This window comes from Temnothorax longispinosus, chromosome 8 (assembly GCF_030848805.1).
Source record: "Temnothorax longispinosus isolate EJ_2023e chromosome 8, Tlon_JGU_v1, whole genome shotgun sequence".
Lineage (NCBI taxonomy): Eukaryota > Metazoa > Arthropoda > Insecta > Hymenoptera > Formicidae > Temnothorax > Temnothorax longispinosus.
In genome coordinates this window covers 8,992,044-9,014,935 of record NC_092365.1, presented here as the reverse complement: position 1 = coordinate 9,014,935, position 22,892 = coordinate 8,992,044, and the positions used below count along the sequence as shown (strand labels likewise).

The window sequence follows — 22,892 nt, the reverse complement described above, 5'->3', positions numbered from 1 at the left end:
TCTATCCCTATTTCATATATAATTCGTTAAGATTTGGTTGATTAGTTCTGGAGTTATAAAAATTTCGGTAAATTTGGCACATACATACATACACACATACACACACACCGACATTTTTTAAAATAGCGATTTTTTGACGTTTTAGAACATAAGGAACACATTGGCATCAAAAACTAAAAAAACAATTTTTTCTTCGGTCTTTTCTACCCCTATTTCATATATAATTCATTAACATTTGGTTGATTAGATCTAGTTTTACAATAAGATCAAAGGTCCATATACGAAGTTTATGAAAACAAAGCTTCCTCTATGAGGAAGCAATATGCATCTAATAAAATACAAGGTTCCTCAGAGAGGAGCTTTGAGCGCGTAACAATACGTTGTTGATTCAATTTGCTAATTTCCTACTCTCTCATTTCAAAATTGTGACTTTGTTATGTGCAAATTTCAAATCGCACACCTCAATTTGTTGAGGAAATAAAGTGCAAATTTCTAATTTGCACAATTTTTTACCTGTTTTTAAAAAAGTATTTTTATAGAATCAGTTTCATATTACATGTCATTTCATATAAATATTTATCATGTCTATTATTTTTATATTTTTATATCACAAATATTCGTTACAAATACCTTTTTGGATATATATTTGTTTTATGCATTTGGCATATCTTTTTCACTTTTGTAAGATCTTTTTTTTTACGAGATTATAAGTTAGCATCAGTTTTTAACATCAAATCTTTTGTACAAATGATTAAATAGTTTAGTCACTAATATGGAAATATGTATATAAAATTTTTTTACCTTTATAAAGTTCTGTTCTTGTAGGACCATAAAATAGACTTTTTGCGCAGAAAATAGTTAAGTACAAGGTGCGCGTGTACGTCATTTTTTAAACTTTTTTTTAATTAATCGACAAATAAATGAAATAAATTTTTAGAAATATTTACCACTGTATCGTACTGTTAATAAGTTTGGAAAAATTAACGGGCGACTACGGGACCCAATGTATCATACGCTCTTGGCAAGTGTAGTTTCAGGTAGCACCGCTAGATGGTATCGTTACTCGTAAGTAAGATTCAACATCGAAGCAATATATACCGATCGATTGCGACGAAAGATATTCCGCGGGATTGCGGAATTACTGTTTTTTTATTATGGTGGTTTATTGGTTATCTGTGAAATTGAGTATGTATTTTGAATTTTTATATTTGATTGTTATCTTTGGTCCTTGATAGGTATTTCCGAGTTTTAAGTAAGTTCTTGATAATAATCGTCAATTATTCGTATCATATTCTACGTTTTTTTTTTGTAGTCATTTAATATCTTTGATTCTCTTTTATACACCTTGCATGTTTATTGGTATAATGAGCTGCGATTTCAAGCCCTGGCACGCCAGCGAATTTCCCCCTCCACTACGCACACAAGTGACGCTCGGTCTATCGGTGTGTCGGCAGCGCTCGGCCGTGCCGAGCGAGAGGGATAATATCACTCCCTTCTTGTCGCTCTCACTTAGCTCGCGCGATCGATGATGTTTTTACGCTGGAAATGCTTCTGGCCCGTTCTCGGTATCTCGGCGTGAATCTGAGTTGCCGGTGCACGATAACCAAAGAGCGATCTTTGTAATAATGTAGAGATGATGTAAAAATCATTAATAAACATGAATAAAGTTGTAGTAAAAAAGTATGTTAATCATTCTTGCAGAAATTTTCATGCTTTGACCCTGACCCATACTCCTATTATTTTGATAATTCCTTTCCGAAAAAAATTCCGTAGAAGAGGAGACACTATGATATTTTTGTTAACAAATATATTTATGTAATAAATAGAACGTCGCATAGCACGTATTTTTATTAACACCCTAAAATGCTCGGAACTGGCCGTAATATTATTTAGCTTTTGCTTTCGACGATAACACGTTCTGTTTATTGTTAATATACGCTGGCCTCATAATGCGTGCTGATGAAGGAAATCTGTAACTTAATGTCCTGAGGAAGACCAAGTAAAGTCGAAACGTTGGCAGCGTTGGAAACGTTGGATGATTAGAATTTTAAAATACATATAATAATTTTTATTAACGCTCTAAAATGCTCGGAACTGGCCGTAATATTATTTATATTTATATAAATACTGTATCTTATATATTATTTATTTATGTCGAATAACCTAATATATACACAGTAAAAAATCGTGTGTACATAGTGGTCCATATGTTGAAATTTTCTTGTGTCACCAAGATTTGATTATTATTTCAATGTAAAATTAACATACAACCATGTTGTTTTTTTCTTAACATTTTCGTGTGTTACACTTATGTCATGACACTTATGAAATTAAATATTATTTTAAGTTCTTTTAACACAATTACTTTAATAAATCAACACGTCTGAAAGTTATTTTAACACATAAACAAAAGTTTAACGTAAATTTTCAAATAATCGTAAAAACTTTGACCTACAAAATAATTAAATTTACTAAAATTTACTAATGTTTCTATTACACATAATTTAAGTAAAATCTGTAATATAATTAATATCATGTGTTAATATAAAGGAACAAATATAAATGTAAAGTATAATGTCAATTAATTAACATTTCTAATTTGTCAACAAGTAACACATAATGAATGAGTCAATTTAACTTAAAATTTAGAGTGGACTTTGTGGGACATATAAAAAATGTTAAAATTACGTTTTATTTTTTACTGTGTATGTATATACATATACATGTTCCAAATGATATTGAACTAAATAAGAACGTTATATACATATGTATTGTATAATTTATAACTTTTTTATTTATTTCAATATCCTCAATTGTATACCATTCAAATAAATTTTAGTAAGGAATAATTTCTTCATATGAAAATTATACTACAGTTAAACGCATTGTAAGAAGAAAGCCCACTATTGAGAAATTAAAAGAAGCATTTTAAAGCTCACAGTTTAATAAGTAGGATAAGTAGTTTAACAAATGGGAAATCCAGTCTGTGCCAGAAACGTGGACATAAATAAATCTGGAAAATATTAAACTGTCTTACTCGTCAATGTCACTACATAAAAATTATTAAAACACTTGTTTTAATTAAGACATTATTATACATGCATGACAGTAAATAACAAATGTCTGAAATATATACCACATCTGTTTTTGACATGTTATCGTAATAAAAAAATCATTCGAGTCCACATTGCTCGATGGAAACCGCGGGAAGGTGGTGGTTTCTTCCATCAGGAGGAAATGTAAAAAAATTGTCAAATAAGTTACTTACGAAACATAACTATTTCACAATTTTCTACATTTCCAAAGGATTGAGGGAATATAAAAATAAAGAAATAAAGAGACATATTTCATAAAGCTACTGCATGCAAGCGATAAACAAAACGTAAAGTACAATACGTAAATAAAAAGTAGGTATAATACATTTTAAAAAATAATTAAAAAACAAAAGTGTTTCACGTAATGGAAAACAAGATTTTACGCGTCAATCTCTTTTTTGCTAGCAAAGTAACTCGTAGGTAAGGGATGCGAAATAATAACAAAACCCTGAACTATCTATACAATCGGAACACGAAAACTCTTCACAAACCGTGGAGAATACGTATTCGAGAATTTCTCAGGTTTTGGCCAAATAACCTGTTGTTTTGCGTCATCCATTCTCATTTTAGTCCTCTAGTGCTACCTCACACGATACAACGCTCACGATTCGACACAGACTGTATCTTACACCCGAAAATTTCTCCAGAATATTATGTGCGGTTTATCAGTACAACTGTGCAGTCCAAAAATCAATATTTTTGTTTGATGCAAAATTACATTATCTTTTAACTCAAAATCACGCCTCACAATATAGCAAAACTGTCACCGCTCGTTTAAATTTAATATTAGTTGTATTCAGTTTTAATTAGAACAAAGGCTTTAATGGTGCGTCTCCACCTGCGAGTAAGAACTCTCGAGAGCAAAAAGAAAGAGAGAGAGAGAGAGAGAAAGACTCTCGAGAGTCTCTCTCTCTTTCTCTCTTGTTGCTCTCGAGAGTTCTTACTCGCAGGTGGACACGCACCATAAGAGTCCACACGTGTTCGTGTATCGACATTATTAATGATATAAAACTATTAAACACCTCTGCGTTGTTCACACATTTTTCAATCAGATTTACAGTGTGAGTTCGTGCCTCCTGACTTTTATTTATCGCATTTATGGCGTCGTCAACTGAAAAAATATACAATATCAATTTTTAACACTAAATAAATAAATATACTCTCAAAAATAAATGTAATAACTTTACACGTAATAACTTACATTTGCTGAAGCCAAGGTTTTACTTTGAGAGTAATCGCCCCACTTTCTTTCACCGCTAAGACAGAAACGAAACTTGGTTTGTTCCGCCGTTTACATCTTCAATACAGAAATGTGAGTTAACGCTGATTCATTCCCACTTATTGTTAATAACCTGTAACAAAAATTTGTGTTCAAATATGTATTATTATCTGTTAACGTATTTTTTCTTGTATGTTAATAATAATAATTAATGTTATAATATATACTTACAATAAGTTTAGCCAAGGCTTTCTTGAGAAGTAGACATTTGTCTCACTTCTATTTGCACGACTCTGTATCGCCGTCAGTCATGACAATTCTGATCTTAGCAGATCTTAGGATATAAGTGTATATCATTAATAATTAAGAAACGCTTTTAATATAATTTATCGTGCCGATTAATTATATTAAAAAATTAAAAGAATTCATAGTTCTATCTTTTAATATACTAGAACATCATAAGCGCGCGCTGCGCGCGCGCCATTTAGCTTTTTTACTATATACAATATATATATATATATATATTTATACATATATATATTTTTATATATATCAATATATATCAAGCGCCATTTATTCTTTAACACTGTACATTTTTAATAATATACGCACACATCCTATATAATTATATATGTCAACAAACTATCCTCATATTAAAATTTAAAAAAAGAGAAATCATACATATATTTCTTTATATACATAGTTTTTAACTTGTTTATTATTCCGCTGACTGCCAAGATAAATTTTTAATGCTTCCCAAGATCTAACTCGTGAAAGGGCAACATAAAGTTGCCCATGATTAAAAACATCTTTGCGAAGATCTATTCCTACTCTGTCAAATGTCTGACCCTGTGACTTGTTAATTGTCATAGCAAAAGCTAATTTTATCGGAAACTGTCTTCTTTTAAAAATAAAAGGATATACATTTTCACAATACAAAGTAATACGATTTAAGAAAACGATATCTCCTACTTTATCACCTGTTAAAATTTCGCATTTTAATAAATGATCTGCAAGTTCTATAATCATTAATCTAGTGCCGTTGCAAAGACTTTCATTAATACTAAGATTTCTAATCAACATAATGACACAATTCGGTAGATTGCGTTTTAAACGCAATTCGTAAGGAGGAAGAGTTGACGGAGACAAAGTATTTAAATATTCTGGCAATAAAACTTCACCAATGTCACCATTATCATCGCAATTTTCAGTACTATCTGTACTTGTATAAATTCGTTCTTCAGATATATCTAATAATTCGACAACTCGTTTATTAATTTCATCTACATTAGCATTTCTTGCAGAAAGTATCGCACACTTAGCCATATTATTAAATTCTTTATTTCGTATTAGATCACCATATATATTGCTTTTTTTTCCTTGTAACATTCCAAAGTGTCGGATAAAATCTTCCGACATTGCTACTTTAAAACTTCCCCAGAGCTCTTCAGGATGCAATGGTTGACAATGCAATAATATACGTACAAATAATCTACGAAGTTGTCTTGGCATCATCCATCCAATAGCTTCATTCATCCAATAGCTTCATTCATAGCTCGTTTCCATTCATCATCATCTTCAATTAAACCTAAAGTCAAACATGTCTCTGAAAACGATTGACAAACTTCTCTATTTACAGTTCTTAAATTATCAAAACTTGTAGCTCCCTTTACAGTGAGTAATAATAGTCGTAAATAGTATAATTCAGTTTGTGTTGGACCAACGGAATACATTCGTCCTATACAATTAAAATGACTTTTGAGTTTGCTCCAACGCGATACATTTCTACCATTAATTTTTTCTTTTTTAAACGTATAATAATGTGGAATTTCTATATATGAATGTTGTTTTGCTTCTTTATCGCAAGAATTTAACGCAAAATAATCTATTAACATAGTAACTTGATCTAAAGCGGAAGTTATTGTATTTTCATTGGATCCATTTTCAATTGTAATATTTTGTTCATTAGGAAGATGGACAGGTAAACGTACTATAGTATGACTTTTATCTTGTAATTTTTTCTCAAGAATACGCCAACTGGCTTCTATAGGTCCAACATAGCGTGTGTCTATAAAATTACGTATCTCATCATGATCAATAATTATATTTTCTGTTATTGGTTCAATTGTTATAGCAGCAGCAACATGTTCTTTATAAATATACTTATACAGATATTTAACCGATTTGATACTTGAAACTACCTCAAAATTAATATGACAATTAAAAACAATCGATAAAATAGGACAATATGGAACTATTGTACATTACGATTATCAACTATATATCCACCAGGGCGTTCAAAACTTCTGCCATTATCTTGTCGACGATAATAAGGATAAGCATCTTCATCCATTCTGGTCTCTTCAAGATAAGATTTAGGATAATGTTTTGAACATTTTCTATCTACCAAACACTAATTGCCACAAGGCCCATGAATCATATGTCTCATAACTATGTCATGTAAAGTACGATTTTCACATGGATCAGGAATTTCAGCAGAGATATATTTGTCAACAATCTGTGGAGTTGTTATTTTGGAATTGTATTTTAAAGTAATTAAAATGTGGACATGTGGCAAACCACGTTTTTGAAATTCAATAACATATACAAAGGCTGCTACTTCTCCAAAAAATTTTTGTTTAACAATCAAATCAATTAAATAATATTTTTTAATATTAAAAACACGAGCACAAATATCAAGTTTATCAGAAGCTTGTTGGCCAGATAAAAGATTCAATTTCACGCTATTTTGGATTGCAAGTCATTGTATTGAAAAGATCTGGTTTACCAAATTTACTAACTATTGCCATTGAATCTTGATAATTTTGTAACATATTACGTGGTGATCCAATAAGTGTAGATGGAAGTATAATCATCTTTCCAATACGTTCATTTAAATTATTTGCTGTAGTTTGTAAATAATCTTTTAAACCTTGATATGTTTCAGTACATAATTCTTTTTGATGATCTCTACAATAATTTATTCTATCCTTTTCAATTTTTACATAACTGTCTACAAGCCACTGTTGAAATAGACGACGCCCTGATAAAAAGACATTAAATTCATCACGAATAGCCATGCGATATTTAATATACTGACTTCTAGTTATTCGTTTATTACTATTTAATTTTGTTAAATTACAATGCCATCCTTGAGTACCATATGGATAAAATAATGGATATATCCATGGTTCAACATTTGGGGATCCATAGTACTAACGTTTTTTAAAGTTCTGTCATTTCTATTACGTATTGTTACATATGATTCTGGAATTTCTCCATCAGCAGTTGTACGAAAAATAGCAGCAACTTCATTAGTTTTTTAGCATTATATCGGCGTCGATCCATACCTCGTCTTAATGTAAATAATAATTGTAATTCTGGCAATAATTCTCCAGATTCTATTTCTAATCGTCGTTGATTTTCTAATTCTTCACCCATTATTTGATAAGATTGAGCAAATATATTTAATTCCCGCATTATATGTTCAAGATTTTGTATAATTTCAAAATTTAAATCTGAATTCTCATTGAGACGATAATTTATTGCTTCATTAGAATCTATAATAAAAAGCTGGCCGAAAGTGGGGTTTTCATTTTGAGCTGCATACAATGCTGTATTAATTTGATAATAAATCTGCCCATGTATTTTGAAGCAATATGGACCAAGTCTTCTATTTTCAAAATTAACCAAATTAGCGTTAAATGATGCGAATGAAAATGAACTGTTGTAGCTACGGATATGTTTGAAAAAATTATTTGATTTTGCATGACTACCATTAAATAAACTACGAAGAAATTGTGGAAATTGAGGTAATGGTTCTAAATACACCGCACCGTGATTACAACAATCGTGAAATGAATTTCCTTTATTAGATACTTTTTCAGCTGCAAAATGTTTTGCTCTACAATGAACACAAGACACATCCATAGAACCAATATAATATTCATTTATATCATTAATTAGCATTCGATTAATATCTAAATGATGTAGTTGTCTTCTTTGAGACCGATAATGGGATTGATATTCTACATGACGTTGCTGACGTATTGGTATAATATTTACAGAACTTTTCCCAATTATTTCTTCATTCAATTCTATAACTCGATTATCATGTATTGTGCCAGAAATGTTGAAAACTTGTTGGTGTGCTAATGTTACATCTGAAGAATTTTCTTCAATTTCATGATTTAATTCTATTATGCGATTGTCATGTATTGTACCAGCGATACTAACAGTATAATTTGTATCATTATTTGAGTTTGATATATTATTTGCTACTTTTGTAATTTTACAACGTTAACGAGATTGATACTCAGCATTTTTTTCACGACGTCGTCGTTGAAATTCTTCTTCTTCTTCCGAGGTTTGTTCTAGGCATTTTGCGTCTAGGCATTTTGCAAAAATACAGATATACAATAATAATTATAAAATAAATATAACTTATTAAAATACAATTTTAAAGCTGATTTTCTTTAAATTTTAATAATAATTGTAAATATATGATATATTATTATTATTTAATATGATATATGTTAAGTTTAAATGTAAGTTTAAATCATAATTAAAATATATATATAATTTACAATAATTAGTTATTAAAATACAGTTTTTAAAACTTACTTTCTTCAAATTTTAATAATATATTGTAAAATAGAAACTTGCACATTGTTTCCTCATTTTTAAGTGTGCAAGTAGAAACCTGCACATTGCTTTCTCATGGTTTTTAAGTGTGTAAGTAGAAACTTGCACATTGCTTACTTATAGTTTTTTTCTTAAGTGTGCAAGTAGAAACTTGCACATTGCTTCCTCATAGTTCTTAAGTGTGCAAGTAGAAACTTGTACATTGTTTTCTTAGAGTTTTTAAGTGTGCAAGTAGAAATTTGCATATTGCTTTAGTTTTTAAGTGGGCAAGTATTTTTAGTTTTTTTAGTGAATGTACATAATTATGTACACAGACCCCTAAAGGGTTAAATGTGCATGTAGAAACCTTCGCTTACAAAGCTTCCTCTATGAGGAAGCCAAAACAAATAAATACTAATAATTTTACATTGAATTAAATAAAAGCTTCCTCATAGAGAAAGCTTTGTAAGCGAAGGTTTCTACTTGCACACTTAACCCTTTAGGGGCCTGTGTACATAATTATGTACATTCAGTAAAAAAAACTAAAAATACTTGCCCACTTAAAAACTAAAGCAATATGCAGATTTCTACTTGCACACTTAAAAACTCTAAGAAAACAATGTGCAAGTTTCTACTTGCACACTTAAAAACTATGAGGAAGCAATGTGCAAGTTTCTACTTGCACACTTAAGAAAAAAACTATAAGTAAGCAATGTGCAAGTTTCTACTTACACACTTAAAAACTATGAGAAAGCAATGTGCAGGTTTCTACTTGCACACTTAAAATAAGGAAACAATGTGCAAGTTTCTACTTGCACACTTAAAAACTATGAGGAAGCAATGTGCAAGTTTCTACTTGCACACTTAAGAAAAAAACTATAAGTAAGCAATGTGCAAGTTTCTACTTACACACTTAAAAACTATGAGAAAGCAATGTGCAGGTTTCTACTTGCACACTTAAAATAAGGAAACAATGTGCAAGTTTCTACTTGCACACTTAAAAACTATAAGGAAGCAATGTGCAAGTTTCTACTTGCACACTTAAAAACTATGAGGAAGCAATGTGCAAATTTCTATTTGCACACTTTTTTATTATTCTAAAACATCATTTTTTGAAGTCTCAATTATTGAGATTTGAGATGTTCTAATTGTCCCCTTTAGAAAGAGATGAATAGTGATATCTCAATATTTGCAACAATTTTAAACAATATTAAAATTACATAATTAGTTTTACGGAGTGGGTACTAAGATTGCTCAACTCCAACCCTCCTCCTTTCTCAGACCGGGCTTGGGACCGTCCAAGGCGCAGTTAAAAAAATATATAAAAAAATATAAACTAAAAAATATAAATATATAAAATTTAAATATAAGTTTAAAATCATAATTTGAAAGTGTCGCAGTTTTAGCTGTTTTTCTAAATTAAAAAAAAAATTTGATAAAATAATTAAAATTCTGATACTTTCTCCACAAATTTTTGAAAAATATTTCTGAAAATTTAATCCAATACTTTAATAATAATATTTTAAATATGTTGCAATAGGATTACTTGTATTTATTTTTTTTATTAAAAATATTAAACTCTTATATACTATCTATATCTACTATACTTTCCTTTTTTCTGCGACGGCCACAATGCCCGCTCGAAAAATTCACCCGGTCATCCATCCATAGTAATCCGTAGTAATCATGCTTAGGTTTGCTTCACTTCGTTCAAACTGTGCTTTTCTTATTTGATTTTCTAGGCGAACTGTTCAATGTAGATTCTCCAAATTGTTTAATATTTCAATGTTTATTTTTCAATATTTTTTTTTATACTTATTTATTTATTTTTATACTTATTTGCGCTTTTGTTATTTGATTTTTTAGGCGAACTGCTAAATGTAAATTCTCCAAATTGTTCAATATTTCAATGCTTATCTTTCAATATTTATTTTTATACTTATTAATTTAGGCAACGTTTTTATAATTTTATTTAGTATATATCACATCGTTATAATTTTAAATTATTATTCTTCCGGAAAAGGCAGTAATTCTTTTTTTTTAATAACTCTCAGACAATGTCTACGCATGTCTTGCATATTTATTGAATATTTTTTAGTAGATGGATTTTCTCCTCTTGCTATTGATATAGCAAATGCTGCTGCAAATATACCACATGATGCTAAGTCTGGTTGCTTTGTAACTTTTTCAAATATGACATTGTTTGAGGTTAAATTAGGGTATCGCTTTTTTATGTAGTTTTGTTCAAATTGTTTGTCTCTTTGCTTTAATTATATATTTGGAATTACGGATTGGTAACTTTTTTTCATTTTGAGTGTAATATAATTCCGATATTATTTAATTTCTAAATTTTATTTTCTGTCCTGTAGACATTATTGTGGCTAATTTTTTTTATTGTTAATTTTAATGGTATTTACAGTGTAAATATGCAGTGCAGTGTAAATATGCAATATATTGTCATTATGTAATTGTCGTTGTTTTTATTCTTCCGGGAAGGGTAATAATATTTTCTCTTCTATGATTCTCAGACAATGTCTACGCATTTTTGGCATATCTGTTGAATATTTTTTATTTGAAGGATTTTCTTCCAATGCTATTGATACTGCAAATGCTGCTGCAAATATTCCACATGACGCAAGATCTGGCTGCTTGGTTACTTTTTCAAATATTATATTATTTTGTTTCAGATTAGGGTATCATTTTTGAATGTATTTTTGTTCAAATAATGTTAGATCGTAATAAGAATGAGTATCAAAATACAAACTATCATATATATGAAGCATTAAACCATCATAGTAAATACAGTGCCAGTGGTTACCGCAATGCTGACCTCCGACAATCTGAACATCGGAAGTAAAGATCGGTTCAATCCAATGTAAATTCATTATGAAAAGAACATCAATACGAGAAAATGTAGTATATCTTTCTATTATCGTCATAATTTCATTTAAAGGTTGATCATCTAACCACGAATTTTCTTTTAACACGTTTTCTTCAATTGTTTGTGGCAGTGGATAAATATAAAGATTATCTATGTTAAAATCATTATTTTCAATTTTATCATTTAATATTATACATTTTGTTACGTCCAGACGATCGTTCGGACGTCGGAGTGGGTTAATCAGTGAGAAAGAGCGAATTGAAACCTTCGCGATATTGTGTGAGTGCCTCACATGAACGAGGAGAGACGGTAAGTCTACTATATATATATATACATTTCTTCTTTAATTTTTGACTGGGTTGGTACTGACTTCTCTAAGTATCAGGCGGATTTTTTGCGTTAACGTCTCGATTTTCGTTACCTTAGGTAACTGTGGCTCTTGGACCATGGCACTCGATTGCTCCCGATTTGCAACGACCGGTGATTCTACGCGAGGATCAGTTTTTACTGTCGGTGGCACGCGCGGATCGAAATCGCCGCCGGAATAATAGGCTCGTTGTAGCCTTTTCAGTTGATGAGCACGTCCCGATCGTCTGGATCGCACCATTGATGAAAAAATGTACCTACCTTGGTAACTTGATGACCTCCGAGTACGTTATATAAGTATATAGTGACTGGTTCAACTTCCTTCCTCCATCAATCGCATGCAAGCGTGTGTGTGTGCGTGTGTTCTTGCGAGTACGCGTGTGTGTAAGCACCCTTACGGTAACGTGCAGGCAGTCGTAATTAATATATATATATATTTTCGCTGATTTAGATTAATATATGTTATAGGAACAGAGAAGGAACAGAGGAATTTAGAGAACGCCCTGAGAGAGGCGCGCATCTGTTTAAGGAGCTGTCACGAACGCCCTGAGAGAGGCGCGCATTGACGGAAGGATCGGTTGAGAACGCCCTGAGGGAGGCGCGCATCAACGGGTATCCGGTAGAAATCAGTGTAAGATAAAAGAAGGGTAAATCTTTATGTCTGGTAGAATGAGTATTTATTAATGCTGATGGCGTTTCGTTTATTACAGAGTATCCGGCAGCACGACGCGTGAGAAGGCACCACGATCTGTACACTCTCGCGGCTAAGTCCTTTCGGACGATAACGGTCTCGCGACTAAGTCCCTTCTCGACTCGCGGTGCTCTCGAAATCGAAATGAAACTGAGAGAATCTGAGGGAATCTGCCTGGCCCGTCTCGCAGGGCCCGTATTTATACTACCCGGTCGGTGGCGCCCGGGGTAAAGGGACTATTGTAATCACGCGAGTACGTGAATTTATCACGTGAAACTCTCTGTACACCGTGTTATTGATCGAGAGCGTCGCGCGTCGGTCTAGACTACGAATCGATTGATCGATGACGAATTTATCTAATTATGCGAATATTATTTCCACGTTCCTTTATATTGTTGCGGTTATATTTTACACTGTTGCTTTAAATAATCTGTAATAAATTTTAAGAACAATACTGATAATACTTAACACTATTATTAACATGCGATTTACTTAAACCTACGAATTATAATAATATCAATACTGTCATGAGTCGTAAATTATATATACATTTATTCATGTGTAACATTGAACGGTGACAATATTAATATTATTATTCGTGCATCTACTAATTCCTATTTCTACGCAAAATACAGTATCTATACGTGCAACCTACTCTAAGCGTAATTTTACAGCAGTATCAGTGTTGCAAGCAATATGTATGTCGTGTCGTTTACATGCGGCTTTGAGATTTTTCGCGGTTCGTTACAATTTTTTTGGTACATTCTTATTTTTTTCACTAGTATGTGAAGACTTAATGTTGATTGACAGTTTTTTTTAATTATATTTATTATCCTTATTAGAAAGAAAATTTTCTTCAAATAAAGTCTTCACACTTGTTATTAGTATCTCACTTTGCTCGTTTAATCCAATAAAAATAGGTTTATGGTCTGAGAAAAAAGTTTCGTATACTCCAGCAGTGTAATTAAGTATTTGATCAGATATAAATATTACATCAATTTGCGTATTAAAATTTGTAGTTGAAACGTGTGTTGAAAGGGCACGTTTAAAATTTAATTTTTCTAAATGTTTTTCCAAAAATCCTCCATCATTATACGAATGGTAGTTAAAATCACCTATTACAATCTTTTCATTACCTAATGATTTGCTTAAAATATTACTTAATTCATAGGTAAATGCTGTATTAGTTACTGATGGTGACTTATAACCTGTAATGATATGTACTTTATTTATAGTTAGAAGTATATTAAATCAATATGTCGATGTTGTCCATTTATTGTTTCATCTTTTTGTATATGTCCATTAATATTTCCGTTCAGTTTTTTTTTTATAAAACATATTATTCCTCTTGTTAATCGTTTGTCATAATTATCTGAACGGAAAATAATATTAAATCCTTCTAATGTAAAATTATCTTTTTCTGTTGTTTGTGTTTCTGAAAAAATTAAGAGGTCAGCTTGTTTATACCATTTATCACAATTTATATTAGTAATATTTTTATTCAAAGATCGTACGTTCTGGTATATAATTTTTATTATATTTCCTTTTATAACTTTTGAGTACGCTAATTCAAGAATTTTCTTTTGTTTAAGTCTTTTTATTTCCAATTTCAAAGAATTTTCTGGGGATGGTTTTTTTAGAGGTATAAAACGACCCAAAATGTATAAATTTGATATTTTAGTTACTCTACTTAGTGCTACGTACAGCATTGATCTCGTCATACGATAATTACTTCTCAGATCAATGCATACTTTCTCATAAGTTTGGCCTTGACTTTTATGAATTGTCAAAGCTTCAGCAGGCGTAATTGGGAATTGTTCTCTTATAATTTGGTTCTATCATTCTATCCCATTTTATTATTAACATTCAATATGACAGAAATTCGTGATAAAGGAACTAAACACATTTCCATACAATTTTTACTCATATACTTTATGTATGGCCGTCTTTGCTCAACACCAACCTTATTATTATGAAAATCTAGCTATATTTTAACTGGTTATATGGTACCTGGTTTAAATGTTATATACTTCAAACTTCCAGAGGCTCCATTAACTAGGCTATCTCCAATATCTACATTATTGGTTATCATATAGTTGATTCCAATTTTTAATGTGATTTTAGAATCTAAACCACTGCATGCTGTTCTTTTTTTATTTTTTAATGATGTTAACAGTTTATTTCTTGTTTTACTATTTACTTTTCCTAAAATTGAGTCTATTGCTTTAAATTCATAAACGATTCCATCTTTTAAATCTATCTTCAATTTATTATAAATATCCACCGAACGATTGTCAGCATATAACCTAACGGCGTCTATAGGGATGTTATCTTCTGTCGTTTCTCTTGATCTTATTAGATCAATATTGTTTTCAGACATTATTCCTCTCGCAAGATTGTTAAGTGCTTCAATAAAATTTTTATCTTCTTTTTGTCTCATTATTTCCGTTAATTCAAATAATTCAAATTTGCTCCATAATACATTTTCTGAAAAAACGCTTAACATGCTTGATTTAGATGGGAGATATATCGAAGTCTCCATAACCGGTGGTAATTGATAAAGATCTCCTACCATCAAAACAGAAACCCGACCAAAGCTTCTGTCTCGACCCATTATTTGTCTTAATCGTGTATCAATTCGACTAAACATCGTACTACCCACCATCGATATTTCGTCTATAATTAATAATTTTAATCCAAATAAATTCTCTCGTATAGTATTAGCCACATCTTCTGACAATTCTGGCATTTGTCCTCCGTATTGTGTTACTGGCAAAGCAAAATCTGTGTGTAACGTTGTTCCACCTATTAAAAATGCTGCTTTGCCAGAGGGTGCACATAATAATACTTTCACTTTATTATTATTTTTACCAGGCATATCATCAAAGTAATGCAGCAATACCTGATAAATCGCATTAATCACTTTGCTTTTTTCCACACCAGCAGATCCGCTTAAAAATAGTCTAATTGGTAACTTTCTATTCTTGAAACAATGTAAAACATGCATTGTAATTTCTCGTTGTTTATCATTTAATTCGCAAAGTATATTCATCATTTCTTCTTTTGTAACTTTAGATGGACTACTTATTTTCTTTTTATTTTTATTTAAGCCATCTGCAATACCAGTTTGAGTAAATATATCTACCTCTTGCTCCTTTTCTACATTTGTTTTTATAAAAGATTCTATTTTTTCATCTTCAATATCTTGCTGATCTTTTTGTGCTTGATCTAATGCATTGTTAATTTCTGCATCACCTATAACTGAATATTTCTTTCTATTCTTTTCTATTTTTTGAATATTTTTTATGTAAATTCGCTCACAATCTTGTGTCTCTACATCGTTTAATTCATTTTTCCATGGTAAAAATAATAAAACCTGTTTTCTGAAATAATTATATCAATCTTGTTGCATTTTATATCGATTAAATCTAATAATTTTCAATTTATTTCGTTGTTTAATTTCACCGTCTTCATTATAATAATCATCGCTATCACTTTCATTTTTATAATTTTTATGTTCTAAGTTCGCCGCAAAATCTGCAAGACAAACCTCAGGATATTTAGAATAATTTCGATTCTCGTACTTTTCGATAATGTTTTTATAATAGATATCCGTTGAATCCTCGGTAATTTTTTTTAAATGTTTTTGGTTTTTCAACATACGTACACGCTCTTTTTGCGGAGAAGTGTTAATCAAGAGACACGGTAGTGTCTCGCGCCAAGTACACGCGGAGCGAGACCGACCGTGACTCTTTTACGCGACGCGACGATTTGCAAATACTCGAGATGTTGAGATCTCATATAACGAGTGAACGGATCAAGTTTTAAGTAGGCTTGATCGATAGCTTGGGTCGATTTGGGGGGGGGGGGGTTCTCTTATAATATTCCGCTACGTGCCCTACGAGCGGAGATATTGCGACGCAAAGTCGAAATGTGAAAATTTTTTATTAAGATACTCCTCCTCCTCCTTCCTAACGCCGACGTCTCTCATGCCATGCCATCATTTCATTGGCTGCAGTCGCGTCCTTTTCACTTTTTCGACACCAGGGCGCGTGTGTGTGCTGCGCGAGTGCAGATAGTGCGTTTAGCGCGCTGTTACGCCTGTCACAGAGTCACAGTCAGTTCAGTTATCAATTATTAACCTATCTCGATCGAGAGACGCGGTAGTACGCGCGGAGCGAGACCGACCGTGACTCTTTACGCGACGCGACGATTAATTCAAGGTAATTGTTTTATGTAATTATCCTATAATTATCTTATTCTATATATTACTGTTATACTTATTTTATTTACTGTTTACTCACTACGTTTACGTGAGTGTTTATACATACAGGTTTAACCTATTATATTATTTTTTATATTGACGGCAGGGAGCTGATACTGATTGTGAGATCAAGGAGCCTGTTCACACGAGGCGTTTCTGCCGCGCGATTGCGGCCGCGCGTTAACGTTTGCACGAGCCGCACGCTGTCGCGAGGTATAAGGTGCGACAACGCGCGCATACGCGCGTACGCGAAACGGCAGTAACACCGTAATCGTGCCGGCGATATACTGAATTGAATTGCTTCGTGCTTATCTGGAGATTTCGTATCCCTACATCGTGTTACCACCGCTGCCGGAAAAGAAGGTTCTCTACGCTTGGCAGAAAGTGACGACTGACACGTTCGATCCCGACTTCGTTGATCGCAGAAGAGCTGGACTCGAGGTACGTTTCCGATTTACAATTATAACAGTATCGTGCGATGAATGTTGTACCCTCAATTATAACCTCAAATGAAGTTGTGCACGTTGCTAGTATTCTGATTATACAATACATTTTTACTTTGTAGAGGTATTATATATTGACAGCAGAGAGCTGATACCGAGGAGATCAAGGAGCCTGTTCACAGGTATATATATATATATATATATATATATATATATATATTGACGGCAGGGAGCTGATGCCGAAGAGATCAATCCCGTTTACGCGCGAAGGAATTATCGTAAGTTATTATTATCGGTTCAATTTATTTTTTATTCTTTTCCAGTTTTAATCTTTAACATCCAGCTGTATCAAAATAATTCGACTAATAATTTCTATACTATTGCAGTATATACGTATACTATTAAATTACAGCACATTTTTTATCTTGACCATATTTTCATAATTTTGAGTACCATTTTCTCATAACTTTTTTTTCACGACTTTGCAAAACCACTTGCAGATGTCATATTGTAGCAGTATTATTTGATTTTTTCTAAGTGTAATCACGTTTGCAGAGTACATGCACGAAAAACCAGGAATGCTCGCATGTGGAGGGTGCTATCTGCACGGATAACATGACATGCGGATGCGCGGCTGAGACGGTGCTGAATATGGACGGCAAGAAGTGTTTGGCGGCCGCCAAAAAGATCCGGGACGAATGCACGGAGTCAATACAGTGCACGGCAACGTTCGAGTTTTCAACTTGCGTCGACAATATGTGCCAGTGCGAGCAGAATTTTCATTACAAACACGAGCTGACAAGATGTTTTTCCAACAAAGATACTCGAGAGTTTTCAACCGATAGTTCTCCCGTAGAATCATCGCGTCATGTTTTAAAAAATCCAATTCCAAAAATCTCTTTCTCCGCACCACGTCATAAGAGATAACAATTAATCGTTTTCATCGTTTTGCAGCGATCGGCGATGAGTGCGCGAACAATTACGAGTGTTACTAGGCCGAAGATTACGAGAACGATCCGTCGATTAAGTCTGTGACGTGTAACTTTAACACATGCACGTGCGCCAACAATTACATCTTAAGCGAGAACAAGTGCGTGAGCGCCGGTACGTGAAAACCGATGTATAACACGCATCTCATCTAAAAAGAGGAAATTAATAATTATTTATGGAAGATGCATTTCGATTTTATTCGCTCTTACTCGCAAATTCTTGCTTTTAATGCATTTTTTACGTTTTTGCAGGCTCGTCCTTCGTTGCGTCCTTGTCAATAATCATCCTTGTAATAACGCTGACTTTCTTTTCATGAAGTGCAAAATACGATTTCTTCGAAGAGGCACACAAGTCGTTAATGGAGTTAAACTTTTAATGATTATAACATCGTACATGCGCAAGAGAAATTTAATCTCAAGAAAGAAACGCAAGTAGGCCTGCCGTGGTTGAGGAGGCAATTCATTCTCGGATTATTATTTACTTACGGATTATAATTATTTATGTTATCATTTGCGAGACTTTTCTTAAGGACTTTTAAGAATTCTTAAGAAATGTCCGTGAATTTTTCACAGGTAATAATATCACGTTAACGCACACTAATCTTATGGTTAGTCAAACGATACCTCGCAAATCAAGGTGTATGGAATTCAGAGAACTTCCTCTATATATATATATATATATATATATGTAGGTCCGGAAGTATGTTCCGGGACTTTTATTTTTTTACATCGGTATATTCCAGGACATTTGGCAGTTTCCAGGACTGTCCTGGAAAAAATTCATGTCCTACGGCACGTTTCGGGACAATTTTTTGAATCTGATTACATATATATGCGTTATATTCCAGGACTGTACATTTCAAAAAACGTAAACAGTCCCGGAACATACCTCTAGACCTACATATATATATATATATATATATATATATATATATATATATGTATGCGTGTTTGTGGGATTGTGTGATAACAGAGTGAGAAACAGAAATAGAAAAAAGAGAGCGAGATAAACCTGATTATCCAAGCTTTGATGATAGATTACATCAGCTTTATTGCGTATGTAGATTTGAATGATCGTACTTGTGTTTGATCCGTGATATACTTAAAATGTACAGTAATATATTTAAACGGTGTAGTCGAAACGATATGAATAATAGCGAGGTCTCTTCAAGCGCAATATAAAAATCGGCCGTATTCATCACTTTTATTTTCGTCATTAATCGCCAAGGTTGTAGTGCATTTCCCGTAACACCGGAATTGCGTAAAATCGGACGCGAGGAAAAAAAGAGCAGCGTGAAAACGAAACAATATCAAGCACCGTTGTAATTACGCAGCAAAATACTCGCGGCGAAGGCGGCGCCAGAGGCTCGAACTATATAGGCGTACCGACGTGTTTAAAGCCTTCTACTCGCGTGCATTTAATTAACGCGGTTATTAATATGCGGATGCTGATGTGTTGCATACCGTTTCTTAGAGCGATGCAAACGATAGAATTTACGAGCGCGAAGAAAAGATTTAGTTGTTTGAATTCTTGATTAAAAATACGAAATAAATTGTTGAAACAACTAATATTTAGTTAGCTAACTAAAATGTTTAGTTGAACATATCGAACTAAATATTTCTTGGGATTAACAATTTTTTTTTTCAGTGTATTTTTCGAGATACAAAGATTACGGTCTACCACTTGTTACTTAGGTTTTTTCGAGGTGAAAAATTAGAGAGGTAACAATACAAAATACAAATATTTTATTAAAATATTTAAACCCAACAAGGGAATACAAGGTATTTAAATACAAAGTTTATATATGTATTTTAAAAGATTTAATCGCATCGCAAAGAATTACAGAGGTAATAGTACAAAATTAAAATATTTTATTAAAATACATAAATTTTTCTTGTCAAAAAACTTGTCGCTGCTAGCTAGACTTCAAAATTAGGTCAGCGCGGTGTGCATGTGCGAGCGAGTGATATGGGTGTTGAACGTATCGGACTAAATATTTCTTGGGATTGACAAATTTTTCATCTCAGTGTATGTTCTGTCTGTAGTTGGCGCTGTAATTTAAAAAGAGATATCATTTCTTTTTTGTAATTGTAATAGATCATTTGAAGCACGACTCATTTTTGATAAAGTAACGTAATTTTGTGATGTGTATCACTTGTGTTATAATTTTTTAGAAATAAAAATACTACTGCTTAGGTTTTTTCGAGTTTTTTTGAGATACAAAGATTACGTCTACCACTTGTTACTTGGGTTTTTTCGAGGTATGATAATACTATCACTTTATTTTTTTTTTCGAGGTAAAGATACTACTGCTTAGGTTTTTTCGAGATTTTTCGAGATACAAAGATTACGTCTACCACTTGTTACTTAGATTTTTTTAAGGTATAATACTACCACTGTTTTTTTTTTCGAGGTAACAACATATACACTATCAAGAGACACGGTAGTGTCTCGCGCCAAGTACGCGCGAAGCGAGACGCACCGTGACTCTTTTACGCGAACGCATGAGTTGCGAGTATCCGAGATTTTGAGATCTCAATAACGAGTGAACGGATTAATTTCTAAGTAGGTTCGATCGATAGCTTGGGGTTTGATTTATAAATAAGAGTTTTTTTTCCGTTACGTGCCCTACGAGCGAAGATATTGCGATGCAAAGTCCAAATGTGGAAAATTTTTTTTTAAGAAACGTCCACGTCGGACAAAAATGGCGGCTGGTGTGTCACTTTCCCATTTTTGACACGAGAGTGCACTCGTGCACTGTCGCAGTGCGTGACAGTGTTTTACAACCTAGAAAAGGATAAGTGTAAGTGTGTGATAGTCGTGACCGTTGCCGCGTCGTGACAGATAGTGAAATATGTATAAGTATTGACCGTAGAGAGCTGATGCCGAGAGATCTTTAAGAAGGAAGGTGTATCTACAAAATCGTACAAACACGTACGTATATGCTGCCTTGTAAAAGTTGTCAAACTGTATGTTTACGCGAGCATTACTTCTGTAGTAACTTACGATAATTCACTCGTTTACGCGGAGTAAATTATTGTAAGTTACTACAAAATCCCGTTTACGCGAAGGAAAATTTTGTTTACGCGAAGGAATTATCGTGAGTTTACTACAGAAGTAACGCTCGCGTAAACGTAGTAAGAAATATTTAAAGTATTAACCACAGAGAGCTGATGTCGAGGAGATCTTTAAAAGAAGGAAGGTATATCCAAAATTGCACACGTACGTATATGCTGTCTTGTAAAAGTTGTTGAACTATATGTTTACGCGAGTGAGTACACCTGTAGTAACTTACAGTAATTCATATTAAAATACGTCGTCGTCTCTCAATCAGAGAAACGTAACCTTCACTACTTTCAACGGTGGCTCTTGATTTCCGATCATAATAGTTACTATAAAATCTCCCGTTTACGCGGAGGAATTATCGTATCGTAAGTTACTATACAGAAGTAACGTTTGCGTAAATAGGTTATAAAAATAACACGATGTTATATATGCGGTTTGCCGTGAATATATATATATATATATATATATATATATATATATATATATATGTGTGTGTGTGTGTGATTTCTGCCTAGTGCTCTGAATGTCATCTAGTCATACATATCAAGAATTTTCGATGGGCTTCTTCAGAAGATAGGATACGAAGAAAATCCTAATGCATGATGACGATATCACAAAGATGCTAAGGCTAGGTGCCACGAAATGTGCATGTACCGTCGGTCACGCGGAATGCAAGAGAAAATCCGCCGTTAAATTGAGCGAACATTCACGAATCCTGATACCTACAAGTAATTTCTTACAATCTTCTTATGATCCTGATTATCTCATAATTTGTATTTTTGTACGTGTATTTTATGCTTTGATAGAAGGAACGTGAAAAAGAGCAGGAAAAGGAAAGAGCACTAGCGGCGAAGCAGACAGAAAAGAACAAACAGAAGAGACAGATTCAAGCTTTGTATTTTAATCTGGACGAAGACGAAGATGAAGCTGAGATGTCTTCTGACGAATACAATGCCGAAAAATCCCCGCAGTCAGAAAATGTGCAATCTGATGGCCCTGCGATTAAGAAGATTTAGAAAAATCCAGATGTAGATACATGTTTTTTGCCAGTAGGGAAAGGGACAAGGAGGAAAATAAACTTAGGGAAGAATTGAGACAAGAATGGGCTAGAAAGCAGAACGCGTTGAAGGAAGAAGAAATTGAGATCACATTCAGTTATTGGGATGGATCTGACCATCGTCGGAGTGTTATAATGAAGAAAGGTGAATGTCTCAGTGGTTTAGAGAACGTTTAAGTTATTAAAATACTCCACCG

General features: G+C 32.7%; 2 long non-coding RNA genes across 4 annotated transcripts; both read left to right on the top strand.

Annotated features, from left to right (window-relative positions):
* The first annotated feature begins 11,898 nt into the window (after window positions 1–11,898).
* On the top strand, window positions 11,899–13,991 carry LOC139817991 (uncharacterized). 2 transcript variants are annotated; one of them, XR_011733355.1, is made up of 3 exons: window positions 11,899–12,468; window positions 12,653–12,815; window positions 12,895–13,991. It is a non-coding gene; the product is annotated as an uncharacterized lncRNA (long non-coding RNA). The 2 variants fall into 2 exon arrangements; XR_011733356.1 differs by having other exon boundaries at window positions 11,901–12,437.
* Window positions 13,992–16,973: 2,982 nt separating this feature from the next.
* Window positions 16,974–22,868, top strand: LOC139817964 (uncharacterized). Of its 2 annotated transcripts, XR_011733349.1 has the most exons (7): window positions 16,974–17,098; window positions 17,246–17,580; window positions 17,705–17,860; window positions 18,138–18,686; window positions 18,824–21,794; window positions 22,154–22,366; window positions 22,445–22,868. It is a non-coding gene; the product is annotated as an uncharacterized lncRNA (long non-coding RNA). The 2 variants fall into 2 exon arrangements; XR_011733350.1 differs by lacking the exons at window positions 22,154–22,366; window positions 22,445–22,868 and having other exon boundaries at window positions 18,138–18,346; window positions 18,537–18,686; window positions 18,824–20,992.
* Window positions 22,869–22,892: the final 24 nt, after the last annotated feature.